Genomic DNA, 24,998 nt, shown 5'->3' with positions numbered 1-24,998 from the left:
TTAGTACACTATTGCTGTTTTTGGTCTTTTGGAGATTACTCAAATGGAGTATATATTTATAAAGTTTAGTGTGACCTCTTACTATTTAAATTACTTTATTGCTCCTTCGAAGCATGTGAGCCATTACAAGGGGCACTCATTTTCTTTCAAAATACAGTGCTAATATTGGCAACAATGGAAAAAGGTTTGAGATCTAACACCTACAAAGGCTTTCAACAATCTGCATGTAAGCAGATTCTGAAAGTCAGTAAACACCTACCTATGAAATAGAAAGCAGAAACACAGTGACAGCATTCAAGTTTCACAATCACTTCAGTCTGGTATTGACCTATCGCTGTGAGCTTGGCAGGATGATAGATGATATTCTGTACTATTATAATATTCACTTTCACTTGTTTTACTAACACAGCTAGACACCATGTATGCTCTAAACATGATTAGAAAAGGCCAACTGTTAACATTTTAGGCAATGTGGCAGTTTGATGGAATGCAGCAAACGAACTAGGTTAGATAAACAAATAAAAAGATCAGTGTGGCACCAGTGAACAGGAATGTAGTCTCAGGATGTGAACAGCAAGGTCCCACAGATAAGGGATATAGCTCAAGATGCACTGGACACATTCCTTTTAAATAATATCTACAGTAGAGTTAAGGATAACTCAAAACTTCAAGGCTAGAACTGCAGATATCTTGAAGCAAGAGTTTGACTAATGAAGAGTCATTCCATGACACTAGGCAATTGCATATGTGCCTGTATTATGTAGAGGGAACAGGTTAATTGCTTTGCAGCAGAAATGGACTAACACATGTTAACTGTGTGGTATATGTAAGAAACTGCTGTGACCCATGTTATGATCCCCTCAATGGGCGAACACGTTATCTGAAATGGTGTAATGCACTAGGACTGAAGGAGTTTATTGCATCTATCAGAAAGATCTGTATCTGGAACTTTCTGTCCTGCTTATATTTGTTTGATGACAAGAAAAAAAATGGCTTGAGGATAGAACTGTGTTAATACTGCCTACCAGGGAACATATACTTCCCAAAATTCCACTGGAAATGAAATGCATCCAGCAGTGATTAAAAATATAGCAATGCCTGGGTGGTTATCAAATGACAGATTCTTTATGAGTAATTATACAATGTCCCCCCCCCCCCATTAATATTCCAAAACATGCACGCTGATTGGTCAGCATGCCCGTTGTAAATCCGACTTATACTAATGGAAAAAGGTCCGGTTGCCCAGACTTTTTTCATTAGTATAAGTCTACTTTCTTTTGTGTTAGTCAGCAACGGAGAACGGAAGGGCTCCATTGCTGTAATCTCGGGTCTATATTATATTAGGGAAAATCCTTTTAAGCGAATGCAAAAACATTGAGATGTATTGCATGAACCGTGAATATGCCGAACGTACTAAACTGCGAAATACAAAAAGTCGAATCCCCATAGTCGGCCAATTCCACCTCCCACTACATACTGCCTACCCAAACAAAATAAATAAACCACATACATACACTAACCAAAACCCTACTTCTAACCCTAAAGTAAAGCACCAAAACCCTACTTCTAACCCTAAACTAAACCTTACATACATTACTATCTATGCACTTACCTTAACCCACACCCTAACCCTACGTTCCGTAACTATCGCAGACATACCCTACAGTGATATACCAAAACAAAATAAATAATCCACACACATACATTTAACAAAACCCTAATTCTAACCCTACACTAAACCTTACATACATTACCTATCTATGCACTTACCTTAACCCGCACCCTAACACTAAGGTCCATAACTATTGCACACTTAACCATAAGAGCTGTACTGCAGATGGGCCAACCATGACACTTCGACTTTTTGAATTTCGTGGTTTAGTATGTTTGGCATAATCGCGGTTCACGCAATACGTGTCGGTATTTTCGCATTCTCTTAAAAGGATTTTCGCTATTATAATATAGACCTGTAATCTCGCTATGTTAAACGAGTTTAACATAGCAAGACAGCTTTAAAAAAGGAAATGGAGATCTTGCATTTTAAAAGATATCTCACTATGTTAAACTCATTTAACATAGCGAGACAATTTTAAAAAAGCAACGGAGATCTTCCTTTCCCCGTTGCTTCCTCTACACACAGCCTTGATGTACTGCATAAGCATACGCATGCGTAGTACATCAGAACTGCCCCAGAATACCAGACAGCTGCTGAAGGGCAGCTCGGAGGCATTATACAATGCCATTATTTAAGAAAAGTAAGTATTTTTTTTTCTTAAATAATCTCATTGTATAATAGCAATAACACACTCCTGAGTGTGGGAAAATGCTGGATTTACCCATGGTTGTCTTTGTTTGGCCACTCGGGCTTCACCCTCATGACCAAACACATCAACCATGGGTAAATCCAGCATTACCCACACCCAGGCGTGGGTTATTGCTTAAATATTCTGGAACAATAGAATGAAGAGCGAAATTCCATGGTTACATTTAGGTAGCTAATGCGCACACACACACACACACACACACACACACACACACACACACACACACACACACACACATGCGTATATATGCATGTGTGTGTGTCCACTAATGGGGTGAGGAGCTTTATGTACACAAATTAAGTGGTAGCTGAAACATTACAAGGGACATTAATCAACAAAATGTACTCTTCAAGCATGCTACTATACATGGTTTGCATGCTTTAAGTGCCAGTCCTGTTTAGTATCTCTAGGAGGTACAAAGTACTCCTCTCCTTTACCTGGACAGTGACTGCAAACCTGAGTGATGTAGTCTTCGTGCTGTGCTAGGGATAAATGCAATGTGAAGCAAATGACCAGGATCTACACTGATACAGAGTTTACATCTAGGATGGAGGCAATCCACAAATCTCATTTTTATTCTGTGGTCTAAATCCACATTACAGAGACAGGTAATACAGATATATCCCAGCTGCTGGTAGGTGGTTACTCAGTATGATAGAGAATGTCACTTATAAAAGCATGAGGACTGCCATACCCAGTGCGCATTCTGGTTGTTGCCATGTTGGGTGTTGCCTTTTAAAAGCATGAGGGCTGCAATACCAGTGTGCATTCTGGGTGTTGCCATGCTGGGTATTGCCTTTTAAAAGCATGAGGGCTGCCATACCAGTGTGCATTCTGGGTGTTGCCATGATGGGTATTGCCTTTTAGTCACAATACTTTCATTTATCTGTTAATCTGACAGATTGAAGTTGCAGGCAAGATGTTGTGATTTAGTACTATCACTGTACTCTAGAAAAGAAGCAGCATTAAGTATGCAAACATCGACCCTCCTAGCTACCTTAGCTTCTTACACTACAGCTTCTGTGTTTAAGTACAGGCAATAATTGTCTTCACTGATGTTCTTCTTATGAGCCATGCATTAGCAGACATATGTCTGCTTTATCTAGTGTAGATTCCTATCAAGTTTCACTCTCTTTTTACTATTATAACTAAGAAACATATGTTAACTTACTGGCATACATTCTGTAGGTGCTTCAGATGTAACTGCTGTACTTTTGTTTGAAATTACATAGACAGTGGAAGGGTATAGATATATATATATACCTTATCAGTCTTTTCCTTTTGGGACAGACTATAATTCTTTACAGTAAGTAAATGCACTTGTGTGTTCTTTATTAAATATACTTTTATTAAATATCTTTCCTGGGTGAATGTCATATGATCTCCTCCTACGGCTTCATAATTTATTTTTTTTGTTCCACTTGGTGGTAGGCTTCTACTTCTGATTACCTTTTGTTTTGTTAAATATTTTAATTTAGTTGTGATGTATACATCACATACAAATTATCATTGCATACACCTGAAAAGTAGTTTTGTATGTCTGGCTTACATCCATGATATGTTTTTGGTACATCTGTCTTTTCTTCAAATGAATGTTCATGGAATCTGCAGAGTTTTGCAGATATTGTCAGTAATACATTATTTAAGGCCTTCTTTGTGCTATTTGGCTGGTGATGTACTTAAAAAAAGAGTTTCTTGATGAAGAGAGTTGCAGGTATCAGGGAAATAGCACAATGCTCTGCAGATTATTAGCCCTAGCTTTTCTTAAGAGACAGTGAAACACATCTAAAGTGCTTTACTTGAGTGCGAAGAGGAATTATTTTACTGTTGTAGATGTTAAGATGGAAAAGAGTTAATTACATGAGGTGATTTGTTAAGACAACACAAAACTATTTACTAAATAGTGAAACAAGTACAGAAGAAGATTTGTATGTTATTAAGTAATATTCATCTGAATTATGACTAGTTGTAATTTTCTTTTTTCTGAGCTATATTTTACTTTAAGGCTGCAATCAAACAAGTTATTTGCTGCATTTATTTTTTTGTGCATCTTTCACACATTGATTAAATATGCATTTCAATTTGCTTTTAGCTTATTTTTAATATTATTCATAGAATTTTACAGAAACACACCTACATTCCTTGTCGTTATTTTATTTGAAAGGTCAATGACAAGCTTAACTATATGAGTTTTTGTTAAATGCGTAATATACTGCGCCAGACAATTACACTTGAACTGATCGATATCTGTGCTTACTAAATTGTTTCACAGAGATCATATTAATATAATATTACTCAAATTATAAATCTTTTAAATGTAACTTATTTACTTTTTCTGCAGCAAAAACAGTACTTTTAAACAGAAGGGTATTATTTGTGTATTTACAATATGTAAAACTATTTGTATTGCTTTAGCAGGTATGGTAAATCACAAGTTTTATATTAAATGATGAAGAGATTGTGCAGGAGCTGTTACTAAAGTCACATGATATTTCCACATATGCGCTGGACATAGTGTTCTAATCAATGGAACAAGCTATTCAAATGCACTGTTTTGTGCCATCGTTTAAATTAAAGAAAAGGTAATGTAAGATGCAAGAGCACATTACATTTCAGGGCATTTAAGAAATGATACCTATGGATTAAACAAAAGTAAAATGACAGAAAGATATTCTTACAATATCTGTCAAGTGAGGAAATGTTAAACACATTGTTATTTATATATATATATATATATATATATATATATATATATATATAAGGTTTATTGTATACTTCTGCCCATGAACACATTTTAGATAGTTTGTGTGCAAAGTTTATGTTTTCATATAAATATACATATTGTGGCAGATTAGTGAAGATTATAATCAAATATACAAAATGTTATCATTGCTGATGTCTTATTCATTCAGAGAACATACTATTTTACAATGTCTTATTTTACATGCAGAGTGAGTGGCGCCAATATTTTCAAAATGTTCCTGTAATTTTAGACTGTTTTCATTGATGATTCTCAGCAATGTCTATGGCTCTTAAGGAAATGGTTAAGGGTAACTTTGGGCTCTGTTCATATCCTATAAAACAGAAGGTTGAATGCTATGTCAGGATGGGGTGGAGTTTATTAGGTGATATTGATCAGCTGTTTAGTCTTGATGGAGTAATTTAAAATGTCAGTCCTTGAAGGATAAATATAGATGGAAACTGTATTAATTACTGTTTGAATCTTGATTTTACTGTAGTCTGATGAAGCTTATATATCTAATGAAAGTTCTTACCTATTTGTTACTTACACTTGGATTCTTCGTTAGTGAATAAATGCCTGGATTTTATTTCTATTTTTGCTCCTGTTGTGCCAAGTTTCGGTGCAGGTACCTACACATTTTCTAGTGAATTTCTTGCTGTTCTGGACCATTAATTCTTTGGGACCTGTTTTCTTCGCATAGATGGAAACTGATTTAACTGCACTATCAGATACTTCTCTCAGACCAGACAAAACAATCCATTCTGATTTTGCTGGTGTTTCACCTCAGTAGCTGGATGGCCATATAATATCAAATCCAATATTAGCATCGAGTTTGAATTATTACACAAAGATGCAGGAATACTAAGACATTTTTTCCTCTGATATTCATGGTGTTTGAGATTATGCTCAAACTTGCATGCATGGCATGGAAAAATGTATTTGGAGCCCAACTTCATGTCCAGCTTTATTATAATGCCAGTCAGCAAACACTTTATAAAAACAAGGAGTAAAATATGAAATCATTCCAGTGTTAAAATGGCGCGAGCATGATCTTCAAGGAATGCTTACTGCCTACCAGAGGAGATACCAGTAATATTATCTGCTGTGTCTGACTCAGACTTTGCATGCACAATATACTAGACATAAAGACACAGCAGACTTGAAGAGACTGCTGCTCAGACTGTAGTGAAGGTGGTTGTAACAGGATGCTTGTATATGTGTACACAAACCTGAGCATGTACAATATCACCCTTATATACTACACTTCCTCCCATTTCACTTAGGATTCTCAGGGTAGGAAAGCTAAAGATCCCTCCTGATGCACTGAAGCAATGTTATGCTACTTAATATTTGCATACATGTCTTTCTACATGCCAGTGACCTGTCATGTAGCCCACGTGCCTTTAATGCTATAAGATGAGGACACTATGGATTCTATTATCACACAACAGGTACTTGAATTCATTTGTCCAGTACTTGACAATGCACTGCACATAAGGGCGGTGTTGAACTCCTGAGTGTCCATCCTTTGGATAGGACACTAAACCAAGGTCCCATCTGCCTGAGTTAGAAGAAGTGCAGCTGGAAGATACAGAACACATGGTTAAAGGCTTTGGGTAATCAAAAAGGCTACCTGCACACTTGAGAATGACAGCAGGTCAATATTTGGTAACACAGGAAAGAACAAACAGCATCAGATTTTCCCACATCAGTGCCATCTGTCATTTTCTTTAAAAGTTAAGAGGACTATTTCACTTGTATCATTTTTTTACTGCAGTTAAAATGATAACACAACTCCACAGCATTCTAGTTTCTGCAGCATGTCACAAATGGGGTGAGTTTAAATTTGCCATTTTTATTCTTCTGTCATGATGTCATTACTGACCACTGTTGATTTGCAGTGACACCTTTTACACATGTAGACAGTACTTGTTTGGATTTAGAAACTGTGAGTGTGGGGGTGATGGAGGGATGGAGGGGGAACCCAGGGAACAGGATGTCATTAAACACCACCTTGCACCTTTCACCATTTTTGTGTTTTGCTGTCTGTCTTTCCCTTCATATACTGTGGATGAATGTTGCTGCCATAACATGCAAACTGAACAGTTTAAAATAACCTTTTTACTGCATCTTTCAGAATTGGTTTGACTTCCTGTAATGGGAAATAGTACTTCAAAATGTCTGTTTCACTAAAGTATTTGATTTGTTTTGTAACGTGCAAAAGGCCTGCATTTTTGAGCCTTTTTTGAATTGACCTTAATTACCCAAATTTCAGAATGTCTTCTCTGGTTGCTGCTTTACAGGCTTTGATTCTTGCACAAGAAATAGGACCCAATGGCATAACAGTAGTAAGTGCTGTAGTGACACTACCACCAGGGATTGTGCCAATTCAACATCATGATGGTGCAGCTTTTGACCTCAAGCCTTTGATTCCCAGCAGAAAATATATATAAAGTTGAATGTTGGAGGCTGGCTCCATTATACCACTGTGCAGTCACTGATGAAACAAGATACAATACTGAAGGCCATGTTCAGTTGAAGTATGGAAGTCTTGATTGAAAGTGAAGGCTGGATTTTGATTGAAAAGAGTGGAAAATATTTTGGGATGATCCTGAACTACTTGAGGGATGATGCCATCCCACTTTCTGTGATTCAGCAGGAGCTGCAGGAGCTGTTAGCTGAAGCAAGGTAGTACCTGATCCAGGGATTGGTAGAAGAGTGCAAGTTGGCTCTGCAGCAGAAGAACAAAGAAGAAGACCCAGAAGTTTGCTGCACTTCCGTAGTGTATACCACAACGAAGAAACAGACTAAGGATAAAGTTCCACAAGCATGCATCTTTGAGGAAACGCCAAATATCCTGATATTTGAGACTCCAAGAGTGTATGATAAAGCTCTGCTTGATACCACTTGGGACAGGGAAGCAAGCTGTCCATTGCATGCTGATGATGAAGATGGACAGGAAAGGCAAGTGTGTCAGATTCACCTGCATCTCTACATTGTTCATGATGAATGACCTAATGGCCATCAGGCTGTTTTTGAAGACTAAGAAGAGATTACAACACTAGCAATATTTCAGAGCAAGAAATTAATTAATAATTTAAAATACCTAAAGGAGATTAAAGTTCTCAGAGTGAATGAAAATACTCATTTTCCCTTTTTTTGTTTTTTTGTTGACCAGGCTTTTATCTTAAGGGAAGCAATATTTACTTCGTGCAGATTTGACATTTTTAATTTCTGGGGAGATCTTTAATGGTTTACGGAATATAACTGCATGGTTTCCCATCCCTCAGGTGGCATTCTACCTTCTTCTGTTTTCATGCTTCTTGCCTGGGTACCCCCAACACACTCTTTTACTGGAGACTAGCTAAAGACATGATACTGGTGACCTGACAAGAATTAAACTAATTTCGGTATCCTCCGGCATAGGGAAATGCAGGTTCTCCAGCTAGTTTACCCTGCATTAACCTGTCATATTGAACATTGAGTATTTTTTAACTAGTATGGATACCTAGAGTGCTCTGAATATTCATAAGTAGGAGTTTGTATTGTACTTCAAACCGAATCTGATGGAATGCACTGAAATGATTCTGAGTGGAATTGCAGGATGCACTTATTTCTAGACCATTTTGGATGCTGTGTCATTGTGATGTTTACAAAAGATATATGTAATTTGGTACAGACTGTTTAGTTAATAGCATGCTTTACATTGATTGCCAGCTGTTTAAATTATCTGCCCATTGGTCATTACGTATTTTAGTCTTGAATTCTACTTTTCTGGGACTCATTCAGGTGCTTTTCTGGGCTCATCTTATCTAGATAGCCTTGCTCTTATCTGATGCACATGTTAGGAGTACGCATGGTATCCAGAACTTGATCTATGTATTTTATTCAGTTTTTATGCACCTTGTCTCTTATCGAAAGCATCCCTCCTCCTTTTTTTTTATACTTCGTTGACGATGTCAGGTGAGCCATTACCATGTCAAGGCACTCACAGCAGCTGTGAGCTTAAACTGCCTCAGCTTATTGCTGTCATGGAATATCACAGTAACAGTATCTGCCAGTAAAATAGTGTCACTGATATGAAAGACAAGGGAAAACCAAGGCAAGAGAAGTCCGTTTAGTATTCGCTTGCATTGGCTCCTAAGTTAAATAGGATGCTAATCCCCATTTGTGCCTAGAGGACTGTGCAGTACCCACTAGGCAGCTGTGATTTCATTTTTTTCATAAGTTTTTACACTACAGTAAGTGCTATTTAAATGTCACACTGGAATCCAACCAGATAAAAACTCTAAAGATTTTTAAACGAGCCTTGGTATGATGTTTTACTTCTCTCATTGCACATTTCATTTGGTATTTCTGTAACTCTGAGATATATTCTGAAAGGTTTGCTAACAGGCATTTCTCCCAAATAGCTCATTTATCCTTAAGTCTTTTAGAAACTGATCCTTTCATGTTATATCTGGGAAAGCCGTAATGGTGGGTGGTATTGCTAACAGCTTGATTTTTACTTTAATTTTTTTCAGTATTTTGTACATTCTACAATTGTTGATATGTATGCGCAATGTTTTCTTTTTTCTCTCTGTTCATTTCTTTGGAGTCTCGGGCTTTTATCAGGAACTATTTATGTATTTATTTTTCTGCACTACTCAAGCCTAGTGGCAGCTGACAAAGTACACATAATTTAGAGAATGTTACAAATTTGATGGAAGTTTACATAAATATATGGATTTCTCCAAGATGATGGATGAGTGTATGATTGACAGCTCTTCTAGGGACAGGGTTGATATAGTGATTGAGGCATTTGCCCTGCAGTTGTAGAGGTACAAGATTTGAGTTTCATCTTTGAAATGGAAATTGGCTAGGCTTAAAATGGCCCACAAGCACAACTAGCCTAGTACTTACCTATGAACTAATAAAGAATAGGGGTTTAATAGGAAATAATTACAGAAAATGTGTAGTTCAAACTTTTCAAACTTTTCACCCAAGGAGCTTTGTACTGTTACAAATTGGTAGAGGTGTCAGAAACACAATGAGTAACAGGCCAAATGTTGTAATACACTAGCAGACCACAACACTCTATCTAGAGATTCCAAAGAATACAGATAAGAACACCACTTTATTTTCATTCCAGACCCTTCATACGTATAATATTCCATTGCAAATAATAGCCAAATGCAATATGTTAATTGGGTGATTTAGATAGGGAAGCCTTAAAGTCACTCCTTTCTGACATCCAAAAGTAAGATCTAAGACCCGTATAGAAAGAAAGAAAGGAAGGGAAACTGCAATCAGTCCAGTACAATCTCCCAGCCCCACATTTTGGAATCATTCAACAGCAAACCAAGCTGCAGACCTGTCCTAGGAACAGCATCCTCCAAAGGTTGTATATTATAAACATTCATAGCAACCAAAATCATATATTCTAGGCATGTTAAAATGATTGGTGTAATTACATTAGGCATTAGACCCCACCTACAAATAAGTGATGCATATTGTACCTGAACAATCAGAAAAGGAATATAATACTCAAACAAAAGAAGGGCTTAAAGGGTATCCCTGTTTTATCCCCTTTCAAAAGAGCAAACTTTTCCCTCACAAGCATTCTTGATGGAAAAAAAATGATATATTTTCATAATAAAATTCACATAACATACATCAGTATGCAAAACCAGGAAAGCATCCTAGACTGGATATGGAAAATACAACCAAAGGCTTTTTCCCAGTCAGACTTCAGTAAATAACCTTCTCTAGTAGCCAAACTGTATTAAACCATTTCACAGCCCCAACACAACATATAACACATTTTTAAACTTCCCTGCTTAATGAATACCTTCCATAAAACTACCACCATCCAAGAGTGCCAACATATGCAACACAGTCTAAGACAAAATCTTATAATCCACACCCAGCAAAGAAATTAGCCTCCATTTATGTAAAAACCTATCATTACCATTCTTCTTCAAAGACCCTGCACCCCTCCGTTCAATGTCCCCATAGAAACATCTCTAACCTATGAACATTCTGTAAAAACTTGTAATAACACTAAAAACTGCTGCTGATCCAAGCTAATACATACACTATAGTCAAGTCCAGATATAGATAAGCAGCCAAATTATAATCCAATTCCAAAATGGTAGTAGGATCACCTGAAATACGTAGCCCAGGCTCTGTATATTACCTTGCCTGAGGAAAATCAGTCTAAAATGCTACACTATGATTAACAAGTTACCATCTATGTCATCTCCAAATTCCCCTGACGCTACAATTAATTATACATGCTTTGTTGCCCCCTTTTCTTCTGCTTACAAAAATAATGTCCATACTTGTCATACCCTACCGATGCAATTATACCAATTTCACATATATTCCTTATTAAGGTGCATACGTCTAACCTTCAACAATTGCTTAGATATAAATTGACTTCTTGCCATGTCACCCTCTACCAACTTAACAGATAATCTGTTTTTGTTTTTCTCCTTTGAACATGGCAAGACCTTAGCAACACTACCTAAAATAAAATGAAATGTATTTCTAAGGTTGCATTTAAAAGAAATCCATCAGTAAGATCAGCAATCATAAAAATCACACATTCCCCCAAATGATTAATCCATATTCTATAAAATGCCCTTTATGCTGACCCTGAAAAAGAATATAAGCGGAAAGCTTAAAAAAATTCCAATTCTATATGAACTAAGACTAAATCAGACACATCCTGCCAGGTATTAGGACCATGAATGGACCAGGTGCACCAGGTTCGGTCACTGTCTGTGTAACAGTGGCAATCACCACCTTCATTCCTCAAGGAATCTATTCCTCCTTACATGGTCTTTTTTGGGGGGGGGGGTGGACAGTCTGGCCAGAAATTATTTGCATCCCTGCACCTAGTACCACAGCCAGTACAGAAAGGCTCAAAGTCCTAAGAAAAATGACCTAATTTCTAACCCCAAGTAAAAATCTGTCTGGACAGTCCATTGCACTATACTGTTCATATTGGCAGATACAAAGTTGATCCTATAATAAGTCATACTCCCCCTGGTTGTAACAGTGGCTTAATGGATAAGGCATTGCTTTCCTGAAACCAGGCGTTGTGAATATGAGCCCCATCTGGGGTGATATAATAGATAAACAGTGTGGAGGCTGTCTAAATGGCACATACAGTTATTAGGTGCATTTAAATCAACAGCTGGTTACCAACCACCAGTCTCTAATTGCATTTTATTAAAACATTTCCGAACAAAATGCACTTTAGTTTCAGTCTTTTAAAATACTTTCAATGATGCTCTAGAATTTGCAGTTAAAGAATAACTAGACAAGTTTTTTCCCCCATAGGGAGTATCAGTATGGAAAGAATCCAGTTTTTGCAAACATAATTCCAAGCACTCTTAAGGGTGCTATAAACATGAATGAGTCCTGCCATTTGTTGTGCCGTACAATTAGATAGAAAAATGAGACATTCTTCTAAAAGGGTCTTTTGTACAAGTGCTGCAATACCTAAAAGAAAGAAAGAAATAAACTGAACCAATAAGTAGATGAAGATTTGTCAGTCAACAAATACAGGAAATGAATGTTTAGATGTTGTAGCTAGCATTCAATGAAACCCACCAGTGTTTCCTCAAATCCAAAAATTCTTTGCCATAAACAGAAAAAAGTAAAGAGCAACAAAATGCTCCCTCTACAAGCCAAAGTACGCTCATAAACAGCAGCTGTTTCATCTATCATATTCTTATAGCACAATTATGGTCATTCATACATTCTCAGTCCTACCAATATAAAATGTGTTAGAATTTGAACACTGCTATATACATCAGTTCTTTTGACTTAACAGCAATGAAACATCTATGAAGTATCATTCAATGTTAAGGTGATAATATCCTGTAAATGCCTAGCAGATGTTTCTGTGTGGGTGGAGTTTTATGCACACCTCTGTAAGAGCTTTGCCCATATCCTAGATAAAGTCAAAGATATGTCATCTGGATGGACCATCTTCAAGATGCTAGTGTCAAGGTGGTAGAAAGAAGCAGAGGCTGAATGATAGCCGCTGCCTCTCTTGGCAATAAGTCTATGACCTGCTGGTATTTACCAATGGTGATAGAAGCAGTCAAATCAATGAAAGTGTTTTTTTAAGCAATATTAGCAGCAAGATCTTCAGACATAATGTGACTGATAGGTTCTGACAAGGAAGGAAGGCAGAAGCTAAAACAATAATTAAAGTGGAGGCCCAGGCGTGGGAGGGGTTTGGTGAGTCCATGTAAAAAAATGTTTTAACAGCCTCAAAGAAGTTCTTGCAAACCATCAAGTAACTGAAGACAGAGAAGCAGCCTACACATCATCCAAGCTGTTCTCAATAACAGTAGAGGAATGTTGACCTCAATTCCGAAAAGTTTAAGGAGATGGAACAAAGTTTTCTTTCCTCAGCTTTGTTGGGAAAGTCTAGGGCAGGATGCTGGGAAAGAGACTCCTTCTGACAGTTGAGCCTCTGATTCAAGAGTAGCAATTTAGGTTCTTCCCTGACTGTAGAACTGTGAATCAACAATCTTTCATTGCACTGACATTTAGAGGATCATGGAAGCTAGCTAAACCTGTCTGTATGTGTTTTGTGGACCTATTGCAGGTATACGGCTGCACACCATGCAATGTCTTGCGAGAAGTGATACAACAGTGTGGGGTTCTAGAAGTGCTGCTATGTACCATTTAGGCCCAGGAGCTGTGGATCAAAAGTAGTGGCTGCATTCTTTGCATTAAATCAATACCCTTTACGTAGATGTAGTACTGCATAAAGGGATTGTTGTCCTGCCTCCATTCGTATTTGTGACTTCAATGGAGATGATATCCCAGTGCAACTGAAGTTTGGAGAGCATCCATTTTGAGGATGGGTGAGTTTTAGCTCTGTTACTTGCAGACAACGTTGTCCTTTTGGTCTCCAGTGATTGTGATCTTGGGTATGCACAGTAATGGTTCACTGCTGAGTGTTAAACGACTGAGATAAAAATCAGCACCATTAGATCAGATGTTGTGGTTATTTCCTGTAGCACACGATTACTTTGTACATGTATATGGGCAAATGCCTCAGTTGCAGATGTTTGAATGTCATGCATTTTATTTTCAAGAGTATGGTCCAAAGGAATCAAGAGATGAACTAGCAGATGGGTGCAATGGTAGCACTGCAAGGGTTGCAGTAGACCACTGTGAAGAAGCAAAAGCTGAAAACTCAGTTCTTGGTTGCTTGCCATCATACCTCTCAACTGTACAGATATTTGCAGAATTTCCAGATTTTTGCCTAATATTTTGGCCTGTTTTTTCATAAAATTGTGGTTTTCTGGAAAATTACTGGCTAATCATTAAAGACTGAAGTTACAAAATAATGACAGACAGTTGAGTTTCAGACTTTAAATCCATCAGAAAATTCACACTAATGCAAAGCCTGTTATTCTATCAACTTTCTATGTTTGTAAGAGCAATATTTAAAAATTATCCCTATTTGTGGGCCTTTGTCCCCCCATTATTTATGGCTTTGTCCAGATTTCTTGCTCTAAGAGGTTGAGAGGTATGCCTGCCATATGGGACTCTTATGCAAACATGATAAAGTCAGCACATACCCAACAATTTTTCACCCTGCATCCCCTTTCACTATAAATTTGCCCTTAGCTCAAAAAGACATTAAGCCAGTAGAAAACCTATTTGGCTTTATTCTATGCCCCAAACACTTATGCTTGATTTGTGCCATTAAACTTATGTGACTGCTTTTTTTCTGTGATGCAATGAACTTAATACAATAGCAATGTATCAGCCAAGGTGTGTCATGAGGTACAAAACATATGTAGAAGAGTCTAGGACTGTTGCTCGAAATCATGTTTACCCAAAAGGTAAACGGCTGAGCACACTTTTGTGAAGAGAAATAAAATAAATAAAAAAAAAAAACATAAAAAAAAAATAGCAACGAGCAATGGGGGCTGTTGCTTAGATCGTGGTACAGTGGGGATAAGGGAATATTCCCTTTTCCCCACTGTAGTGCAATCTTGGAGTGAGAATATAAAAGTAGGGGGGTGTGGGGGGTGCAAATATGATTAATGTTATTTTTTTTTTGTTTTTTATGTTTTTTTTTATTTCTCTTTCGTGAAAGTGCATTTTCGGTAGAAATGCACTTTCACGAAAGTGTGCTCAGCCGTTTACATTTCAAGTAAGCATGATTTCAAGAAATAGTCCTAGATCCATATAGAAAGATTACAGAGACACAAGAGCTCATTCCTTATGATCATTTGACTATTCTGTGTTGAAATGTAATTAGTGATTGAAAGACTGATAATTACATTGAACGATTCAGAACTGTGTAATCATATTGTTAATTTAACGTGCATCACTTGATACAGGAGGTCTGGTTAAAAATAATCTTCTTCTAAATGGGGTTGCCTTTCATAGTTATGTTATCAGTGAACATGATTTTCCTCAGATGCAGTTACTGATGCATTCCTTACCTCTTCTCCACAAAGCTGAATTTTATTTATTTTTGTTTAACTTCCACAGCAGACTTTCAACACCTTCTCAGCATTCAGTGCATATACATCTGCAGCCTGTCATTTATACAAACAGCTCTACAGCAAAGTTAAACAGAGATGCAGAAATTGCTGGCTAAACGTGACTTTATTATTCTTATTTGAAGCAGAAGTTGTTATTGGCACTCAAAAAAACGTATTTTTTCAGTAGATTTGTGACTTGTCCCATCCATTCTTTTGTGTATTTCTATATGTGTGAATGTATGCATTCCATTCTGTTTTATTAGTTGACTCTTATGAGATCTCGGTCTACAATAGGCAGATGTTTTTCTCTCAGATGGGAAGGAGATAAAGGAGTAACAGATTTCAGTACAACTTCCTTGACATCTGCCTAACCATGTAACTGTAGCCATTTATCAAAATTAATTCAAATCTGCTCTGGGTCTGGATTCAGCTTAGGGATTTTAAAACAGTAAATGGAGCATATGGAATGTGATATGTCTTCATTTTGTATTTTTATTTCTGTTTCCTGACAGAAAATCTCAGCGTGAAAGAAACTCTGAAACTCCAGATTTCATTAGTTACAGTAAATGAAATTTTTTTTGTCTCAATATTTTCTACTGTCTTCTTCAGTAAAAGTTCATAAACAATAGTGAAAGAGTTTAGGTTCATAGGTTGGTACTAAGCTATCAGCCCTAGGGCCTATACAAGCCTAGCCGTAACAATTCCCTGGCTATTTCTTTCCACACTATTTACTTCCCTGGACCCCTGTCTATCAGGGTGACTGACATGATCCCCGGGGTGAATTTCCTTTCTCCCATCCAATCGTCAAGGTTCCTTGTAAAGAGGGCCAAAGAAGCACTCTGCTTGACATGTATGCACAATCTATTCCAGAGTCTGGGGAGTCTCTGGATCAGGAACCTATCCCTCCAGCATGTTTTGTTTATTGTGATGACAAGGTTTAGATCCCTGGAGCATGTGGCTCTGAGGGATTGGGATTTCTTTAAGTGTAGCATGTCCAACAGCTCTGGGTTTGACATGGCCTTATATGTTAAGCAGAGCTCGCCTCTGAGTAGACGATATGTGATAGAGTATAGCCGGAGTTTTTTAAGGTGGTCAGCATAGGGCATCAGCTTTTGGCCTGTGATTCTTTTAGTAAGGTATTTCTGCGGCCTTTCCAGTTGTTGCAGATGTCTTGAGAGGTACATACAAAACGAGGCGTTGTATTCTATAATGGGTCTAATGAGGGATAAGTACAGTGGGACAATGACCTCCTTTTTTCTGGATGAAAAGCCCTTAGTGATGAGGTGTGCCACATAGAAGGATTTCCTAACCGTTGTGGCGATGTGGTTATCAAAGGTTTGACCACTGTCCACCTGTGTCCCTAAGTCTTTTATCACACTTTCGGTGTTTAGTGTACTGCCACCTATATGGTAATTCACAGGTACATGTTTTTTCCCAAAGGGGATAACTATACATTTCTTGGCATTGACCTTGAGCCCATGGCTCTGGCACCAAGCATCTGTTTCTTTAAGGCCCTTTTGTAGAGTATCCACATAATTTGGGGATTCACTAATGGCTCACAGTTTGCAGTCATCTGCGAACTTTGTTAGCCAGAGTCCCTTAGTGTTGGCCTGTACTTCAGAGAAGTAGATGCAAACAAGAGCAGTCCCAGGACTGAACCCTGAGGTACTCCACTTGTCACTTGTCTGGAACTGGATTTGGAGTCGGCTACTTTTACAGTGTGGGTTCTATCAGTAAGCCAGTTAGAAACCCATTGGATGACGTAGGGATTAATGCCCAGCTTAGTAAGTTTATCTATGATTCCAGAGTGGGGGATGGTGTCAAAGGCCTTGGCAAGGTCTAGATAGCCAGTGTGGACCACCTTACCCTTGCCCATGGCTCTGGATTATTTAGGATTTTTTTAAGTGTTAAGTCTCAACAGCCACAACCACTTATTGTTAGGAAAATCCCAAGATGATTAACTGACTTACTTCAAATTATGCAATAATATAGTAAAAGATAAGAACTGGTATTAATTCTGATTTGTTGTACAATTAGGTATTTGTTTACCTCTGCTGTTTTGGCATTGGTATGCTACTTGTTATTAATTTGATGCTCTTACATTCAGTTCTGCCAGCATACATGAATGTTGGTGTCCTATACAAGCAATAATTCCCTATAGGGTGGGTCTTATCAGAGGAATAAGAAATCATAGCATCAGGCCTCAACACCCTGGATTGTCTGTCATTTCCTGATAATGCCCACCTTGGGGTGAATTGTTGTGCTTAGATAATGAGCTATCTGTTAAATTGTTTTGTATATTTTTATTTGCATTTACACACACACACACACACATTTTTTTTTTTTTTTTTTTTTTAAAGCATTAGTACCTTGTACACAGTCAGATAAAGGTAAACACATACAACACACTACAGGATGAGTAGCAATGCAATAAAATATTAGTTTGCAGTTAGAGAAATGAACAACTACTTGTTACAGCAAAACATGGTACATCAGGCACGTTTTGGGAAGTGTGATAGAGTGCACGCATGCATTTTTTTGGCATTCCTAATTTTAATGATAAAATGCTTCTTGAGGTCATAAATGGACTTTATAGCCAAGAAAAGTTAACGTGTGGGTTTTCTGCACGATGAATCTTGTGGATTAGAATATTTATATGGATGTGTCAGAGCGTGATGTGCTTAATCACCCACAATTGATACCTATTCCGTTGGAGAAAGTTATGTTCAAGAAATTATATGTGTCTTTAATGTCAAAGAAAGCTGAGAAGACTGATCCTAAGGTGAAGAGAGATCTACAAAAAAAAAAAAAAAGAAATTAATGAATCCATTGTTAGAACTGTCATTCAAGATGCAGCAAGTATTAAACGTACTTTAACTGTGCCTGAGATTGATGTAACCCCAGTCAAGGAAGATGGTGCTGCAACCAAGATGGCATGTTTGACATCAATGTTACTGTCTCTGAAACTCTGAAAATGAAAAGGAGGCTGGCAGTATGGAGGAGTATGAGCACCTCTGAGTTTAAGCTGAAAGGATGGATATACAGCCAGATAACCAGATGGAATTGCTTGTTAGTGGTAGATTGCCTTAAGTGTGGAGGGAGCTGATGCCTTAATACAGCTTATATGGAGACTCCTGGAAAATGTGACAAAAATCTCCAAGCATAGCACAGATTGCAGTCTTCAAGAGATACAGGAGTATCAGCAGCCCAAGCCAGGGAAGAGTCAGAAAAGACCAGAGACCTAGGATTGTGAAATTCTTTAACTTAGACAAACAGTAAGCTGTGTTATAGGTGGTAGGAATGGTATAGCAAGTCCTTTTGGAAGACAGCTCCTTAAAAATTACTCCAGATTTTCTTAAGGAAAAAAAAACTGCTTAGGGGAATATCTGACAAAAATTGGTGAATATGACAGTGGCGTTTAAGATTAAATACCCTGCAACTCAATGTTAGTAAAAATTGAGTAGCATAGTTTTTGTGATGCTTTAATTGGTCAAGCAGTTGTGAAGACATTTATCATACAAGTAATGAAGTTAATGGCAGTTGTACCCAGTAACTGTTATATATTTTACCGGTGCTTTTTTCCCTCCCAACTCTTACATATATTTTGCTTGTAGCTATTGTTGTTAGTCCATAGTATGCTAACAGATCATCTCTCACTGTCTGTATGAAGTGGTCTAGCAATTCATGCACGTTACTGAGACACAGCCAAAATAACCATAGGCTGTATAAATGTCTCCCAGCTAATCAACAGACTAAAAGTAAACCAAGGATAGGCATATCCTAAATGGTAGATGATGTAATTGTTGGGAAATGCTGGAAAATGATGTTCCCATGTAATGTGGTGCAGGCCTTTCATACTTCATGCATCTTTTCTGGATAGTATTGTTTATATAGGGTGAGGATTAGCATAATTTCTGAGGGTCCACTTTGATTCCTCTAAGAACTAACCAGTACTATGTTATAGTGTAGTCTCAGAGCTGAAGTGCATTGGTTTAAAAATAAATGTTCATAGCACATGTGGACCTTGATAGTGCATGGTGGTTATAAAATCATCATTATGGGGAATATGTAGTAAGAAAGCTAAGTTTTTGTTGGGTTATCCTGGAAACTTTCCTTCTGAATACAAAATGAGTGTTGATGATGGGACAAGTGTTTAGTGGCCCAGGAAGAGCTGTCCACTGGTGCTATGGATGGGTGTTAGTTAAGGCTGATCGACAGATTACCAGTTGGTTATATTGTTTTTATACTGTGAAGTCTTCCTGGAAGATCTTTTGAGTGTGTGAGAATAATGGCACACCTTAAGTTTATGTCATAGACTATGAATGGGCTAGCACTTAGGAAGACAAGGCTGAAAGCTGGCTCTTTGTTTTGTCAAACAAGCATTCTAGTGATCTAAATTAACACCCAAAAAATAAACTAGACTTACAGGATGAATGGATTCTTATGTCAGTGTATTCTCAACCTATGGAATAAGTTACCACTGCAGGTCAAATAAAGTAGTATTTTGGTTAGCCTTACTGTTAGGCTAAATGATTGGGTGGGTAGGCACAAATTTTCATCAGGGATGTCTTGTAAACCCTGCCTGATTTGGGACTTGGGAGTGCACTATAAAGTTCTTGTGAAGGGTGGCAAGAACTTTTAAGCATGTCTAGCTAAATGTTCATATGGTTAGGCATCTTAAGTTCCCTTTGATTTCTTGTCTAGTACTGTTTTCCTAAGAATGGCAGGGGTAACCATTATGGCCTGTAACGGGTAAAGGAAACATTCTGGAGTCACCATCACTGACTGGAAAGGGAGTAGATGACACAGTGTTCTTAGCATTTATCCATGGTGTGGTATGACATTGGAGGTATCCCATAGACTAGTATTGTAGGTTTTGAAAAAGTACTGAGAAAATGGAATCTATTTTGATATTGTGATTATACTCTCCCCCTTGTCCTGATTAAAACAGATAAGCCTTCATTAACAAAAAAATACAATATTTTGGCATGATAGATTCATATCCCAACATATCTCCCACCTCTGGAACAAGCTTCCATTGAATGTGAATGAGAGTAGCACCCTGACCGCCTTCAAGATAAATCTAGTCACTTTGATGGGCAGCCTCAAGTTCTCTGACAGTCCATCTTGCCTTGCCCTCTTTGATGCTTGTGGGAACTTTTGAATATGGGTCAGTGGCTGGGCTTAAAATGATGTGCAGACAGATTACCTGGTACTTAACAATGAACTTATGATCCTGATAGAGAGGTAGGTAGACAGATAGACAACTTACAGGAGTTATTTGTATGATATCATGATTATGATCCTAAATAAGAGGATTAGTTGAGTTATTTCTTAGATGAAATATGAGTCCAAATTCCATACCGACATTGTGAATGAGATCAATGTGTTTATGGCAATGGCATCATTATATCCCATTCATTCTGTTACTTTTAAATTTTTATTTTATTGTACATGCACTTACTTTTCTTCAAATTCATCTGAAGTTTTAAACTTTGAACAAGTTTTGTTATTAAAACTTCAAGACTCTGAAAGGTGTGGAAAGCCTCAAAGTATGAGAAACAAACTTTTTTTCAGAAGGAAAGAAAAAAGCTGTTATTTAAATTCTGCTTAAATATTTTAAGTTGCACTGACAGTACCCTGTGTGGTGATACTTTTCTAGTACTTCCCTGCATTTTTCCATACTTCAGTTAGCAAAGCTACAATGTGTTTGTATTTTTTCAGTTTGTTCATAGGTTCATACTAGGCTATCTGCCCTAGGGCATTTATAAGCCTAGCCAGAGTGTGTTTGGCTTTCGCCACCCATTTTAAATTAATTTTGCTATGCCTTTTTTTGAGGTTAGAATACTGTGCCTCTGTCTAACAGTGACACAGAAGTGATAGCCGGGGTAAACCTACGATCTCCCATCCACTCATCAAGATTCCTCTTGAAGAGAGTCAATGTGGGACTCTGCCTAACCTGGACTGGGATTTTATTCCAGAGTGAAGGGAGCCTCTGGGTTATGAATCTGTCCCTCCAGCATGTCCTATTTATTTCAGTGCTGAGGTTCAAGTCTCTCGAGCGCGTAGCTCGATGGGATTTGGATTTTCTGAGGAGCAGCATGTCCATTTATTCCGGGTTGGACATGGCTTTATATGTCAGGCACAGATCGCCTCTGAGCAGGCGGTATGCCACTGAGTAGAGCTGGAGTTTCTTTAACCGGGCAGCATATGGCAACTGTTTGAGCCCTTTGATCCTCTTGGTGAGGTACTTTTGGGGTCTTTCCAGTTGCTGCAGGTGTCTGGTAAGGTACATCCCAAAAGGGGCATTGTACTCAATTATGGGCCTGATGAGGGATGAGTAAAGAGGTACGATGACCTCCCCTGATCTAGATGTGAATCTCTTCATGATTAGGTGGGCTATATAAAATGTTTTTCTAACCACTTTGGCCACGTGGTTGTCAAATGAGAGATTGCTATCAACTTGGGTCCCCAGGTCCCTAATGACTTCTTCTGTACTTAATGGATTACCACCTATGTGGTAATTTGTGGGCACTTTGTTTTTGCCAAAGGGGATGACTATACACTTTTTGGCATTTAGCTTGAGGCCATGGCTCTGGCACCAGTTGTCTGTTTCTATGAGGCCCTTTTGAAGGATGCTTGTGTCAGCTGGAGAGTTGATTATGGCACCCAGTTTGCAGTCATCTGCGAACTTGGTCAGCCACAGTCCTTCCGTGTTGGCCTGTACTGCTGAGAAATATATACCGAACAAGAGAGGTCCCAGGACTGAGCCTTGTGGAACGCCACTTGTAACTGGTTTGGAGTCTGACATGGCTCCAGCAATTCTAACCATGTGGGTTCTGTCCTTGAGCCAGTTTGCAACCCATCTAGTGACATAGGGGTTTATATTTAAGCTGGTGAGCTTATCTATAATGCCCGAGTGGGGTATTGTATCGAAGGCTTTTGTGAGGTCCAGGTAGGCTGTGTGGACCACCTTCTCCTCGTCAACGGCCTTGGTGACTGTTTCAAAGAAATCGGCCAGGTTTAAGAGGCAGGATCTGCCCTTAACAAAGCCAAACTGGGTAGGATCCAGTGTCTGTAGGTCCCCAATATCTTTATTTATGAGGTCCATGATGATCCTTTCCATAGCTTTGCAGACCAAGCTAGTCAGGCTTACGGGGCGATAGTTTCCAGCAACCGTTGAGGCACCATCTTTGTGGAGAGGGAGCACTGTTGCTGTACGCCACTCTTTGGGTACATATCCTGTAGTAAGGCTAAGATTGAACAGTAGTTTTATGTTTGGGTTTAGCTCTTCTTGGAGTTCATGTAGGACGCAGCCTGGGGCACCATCTGGTCCCATTGATGCTGTGTTTTTTGCTTTGGAGAGGGCGGCTCTTACCTGAGCATCTGAGATGTCAAGGGGGCAGCACTCTGTTGGGATAGATATTTGCCCTTTTGGTGGGGAGAGGGGGGAGAAGTTTGCACTGAACCTGTCAGCTAGGATGTTGGCAATGTCTGTGGGCTCGGTGTATTTTTTATCATTTTGGACTAATTCTGAGCATATCTGGGAATTCCCACCCAGGTTCCTAACATAACTAAAGAAAGCCTTGTGATTATCCTTAGTGTCCTGTGCAATTTTTCTCTCGAAGCTGGCCTTAGACGATTTTATGAGTGCCCGTAGTTTTTTGCTAATACTGATCAGAGATGCCTTCCCTTTTTGGGATTTTGCTCTGTCATGTAGTAGCTTCCTCCTTCTATTGTATAGTTTGTTTATGGCTGGGTCCACCAGACAGGACGTCTGCCTTTGGAGGATTGGGTCTTGGTTTTATTTGGGATTGCATGATCTATGCATTCCTGAAGGTGTTCATAGAATGCGTTTATAAAGGATTCTGCGGTCTGGGCCGTATTTTCCACAGGCCCGGGGGCTTTGAAGGATTTCGCCTTGGTTTTAAGGCGTGTGAAATTTGCTTTAGAGAAGTTTTTCACTGTGGTTTTCTGGGCAGGGGGTGGGGTCGGGATGTGAATATCCAGTGAGATTAGTTTATGGTCTGATCTTACCAGTGAGGGATACACTTCTGGTGTTGATCAGGTCCAGTATGTTTTCCCCTCTTGTGGGAGTGGTAACAAGTTGTTCCTTAGCATTTGAGTTTATAAATTCTAGGAACCTTTGGGCTAGGGTGTTGGAGCTAGAGTAATGCTCCCAGTCTATGTTTGGGTAGTTGAAGTCACCCAATATAATGGTGTTTGGAGAGACCTTCATATTTTCCAGTATTCTCAGGAAGGCCAAGTGGGGTTCCTGTGTTTGGGAGGGTGGTCTGTAGCAGGCTATAAACTGGAAGGCAGTTTTACCCACAGTTAGTTGCACATGGATAGTCTCTGATGCTTCGTGCTGTGCCACCAACCTGGAGGTGTGGGTATCTTTGACAAATATTGATACTCCCCCTCCTTTTGTGGTTCGGTCCAAGTTTTGGGGCGAAAAGCATGGTATGAGGTATAACCTGGTAGTGCTGGGGTGCTCTCGGGAGCCTTGAACCAGGTTTCTGTTACTGCACAGATATCGATGTTCTCCATGCTAAGGAGAGTTTCGAGTGCGTGCATCTTGAGGTTTAGACTTCTGGCATTGAGTAGCATTACTCTTAGTTTCTTATTCCTTGTGATACCTATGGAGGTGGGTTTGTCTTTTGAGCCTTGCCTAAAAAAGGCACTATGGGGGTAGCAAGAGCCTTTGCCAATATCCAAAAGCCCAGGGGTAACAGGTGCAAGCCGTCCCTAGCGAAGCATCGTGGCTTGTCGAGCATGTCATCCCAGGCTGACAGGCATTGGATCCCCTTTGAATGACACCAACAGTTAAGCCAATTGTTGAAATTGATCATCTTGTCTTCATATTGTGGCATCATTCTTGGTGAGGGTAAGATGCTACTCAAGGTCAGGGTCATACCGGCCTGGGCTACATGCTCAGAGAGCTCCTCTATGTCTCTTTTCATGTAGTCCAGGGAGGTACGTCTCAGGTCATTCACACCAGCATGGACAATGACTGAGTCATATTTGTACTTGCCTTGGAGTGACCTGAGTGCTTGTGTTATGTGGCAGATCCTAGCGCCCAACAGGCAGCTCACCGTGACCTTCTCCTTGTTCAGCCTGGTGAGCGGGACGTCAGTGTGCCTGACGATAGAGTCACCTATTACAAGTGTATCAGGTGTGTTGTTTAGCCTTAAGGGCTGTGACTGTTCGCACACTGGCTTTGTGAGCTATGTGTTGCACGTGTTTTGTTTTGGGGTAGCGGTTGCTTGGGTGTCTGCTTTGGAGGTCTCTGCTGCTTAGGCAGATTTTTATTTAGAACCTCCGAGTATGTTTTTGTGTGTTTATGTGTTTGGTTTGTTGTCATGGTAGGTCTATGTGAGACTGGAATTGTAGTGAGTGTGGTTTCCTTCTCCTCCT

This window comes from Protopterus annectens, chromosome 1.part2 (assembly GCF_019279795.1).
Source record: "Protopterus annectens isolate FY-2018-M chromosome 1.part2, PAN1.0, whole genome shotgun sequence".
Lineage (NCBI taxonomy): Eukaryota > Metazoa > Chordata > Ceratodontiformes > Protopteridae > Protopterus > Protopterus annectens.
This window is presented reverse-complemented; position numbering follows the sequence as displayed.